Genomic DNA, 2,028 nt, shown 5'->3' on the forward strand with positions numbered 1-2,028 from the left:
TATCCATAAATGAATTGACTTGAAATGATTATTCTTGCCAGTAGGTATAGTCCAGCCATGAAACGATAATCATAAGTATTCTCAGTTCCATTCTTATAAGGACCAGTAAACACATCACCCAGTGATATCAGCAGCTGCTTCCTCAAATGTAAACAATCCAATAACTTATGAAACCATTTGAATGGATAAAGGAGTATATAAAGTGTTGGTAGAACAATCAGAAACAATAACACTAAGATTGCAAAGAAACCAGCAGCACCATGAACCCCCTTAAAGTAATCCTGCTTCATATCATAATAGAATTTGGCATTGGTAAGACCAAGTGTTTCATTCTTAGGAGCAATGCTCAGTATTTTGAAGGAAGTGGTTGTTAATTGAGTGAAGCAGAGTATATATATTGATGCTATAGAGTGAGTAAAAGATGGTTCAATGCCAGTCATACTCCAGAAACGAGCCATGCAACGATGAAATGGTCTAGTAATAAATACTACACACTTGAAACCTTTATCATACAATGTTATCCAAACATAGAGTAAGAGGAGGAGGAGCAATGGATAGAATCCTATCACATACCAAAAGGAAATTACTCCTAATGGTGGTGTATTAGGTGATATACACATAACATAGTAAACAAATGAAGTGAAATCTAAATTAAATATATTGCATGGTATTACAGTCAGTGCTAGTGTTGGGTTATAATAATAATAAGAATAATAATCATAATAATAATAAACTGAATATGCTATTGATGTTATTTGTGAATAGAATACCACTCCATTAATAGATCCATTGGTTAGTTGTATATTAAATATTATTATTAATAATACCATGATTGTGATAGGTAATATTTCTATTACAATAAATACCAGTAAACCATATTTGGCATCACATTCAACACATGTGTGAGGATCATTCATTGGTATTCCCTTTGCTGTACAGTTAATATAACACTCTCCTGTAACATTGTCAATACAGTTACCAATATACATGTAGTTCAAATCATCTTTGAAGTAATGATGACAAGGAAGCTCATATAATGGCTCTTCTGTACATTTTGAATGTCGTGACTGGTATGTAACTGATACATAAAAAGTTTCATTAAATTTGATATCAAGTGTTTGAATTTGAACAGACACTTCAACAGAATCAGCATCAATGTAATCATCAAAACATTTATTGATTTGATAGCATGGATCACCATATACAGGATCATAGTAAGGACAGTTTGGTTTTAAAATGTTGTAACACTCGGAATCAATTGAAGAATTAATACTAATACAAGCATCCAAATCATAATTAAAACCAAATTTCTCGTTGGTAGAAGGATTGATGACATTAGCAGTAAACAAAAGATATTCACACTGACAGTTGTCATTATATAGATCTAGAAAGTCGTAACAAGAAAGATCGGTGTCAATAAAGTCTAATTGTACATTTAGACAGTCGCGAGATCTGATCTCATGACTCAGTACTGGTTCATTGTGTGTAGTAATATCAAAGGATGGTTCAGTACATGCAACAGGAACATTGTTACAATTATAAAGACTAACACATTCAAATACAATATACCTCAACCAGTTATATGAAGAAGACGAAACATGTAGACACGTGATACTAACCTCTTCATATCTACTACCATTCCTCATACCAATAATACTCACATTATTCCTCAGTAGCTGTTGCTCTAGTAGACTAGTAGTGTCTAGTGCATATGTACCAGGAGACAGGTTGATAAGGATACCTGATGAACAGTTGTATTGTAGAGTAGCAGTTCCTTGTATAGCTAGATCAACAGTAGCACAAGGTGTTTGAACTCCTCCAGTCCAACAAGAGGTATTGTTGATACCATGAGATGAACTGACATAGATCCTACACTCCAAACCAGCAGCAGAATATACTAGAACAAGAGAAAGGACAGAGACAAGAACCACTCCAGGAACCATCACTGCATTCATTGTAATGAAGAATAAAAGGGTCACCCAGTGCCAAACTACTGAAACTGTCTAGAGTAACCACATCATGTGACAG

The sequence above is a fragment of the Amphimedon queenslandica genome, unplaced genomic scaffold, assembly GCF_000090795.2.
Source record: "Amphimedon queenslandica unplaced genomic scaffold, v1.1 AMPQUscaffold_13264, whole genome shotgun sequence".
NCBI classification, from domain to species: Eukaryota; Metazoa; Porifera; class Demospongiae; order Haplosclerida; family Niphatidae; genus Amphimedon; species Amphimedon queenslandica.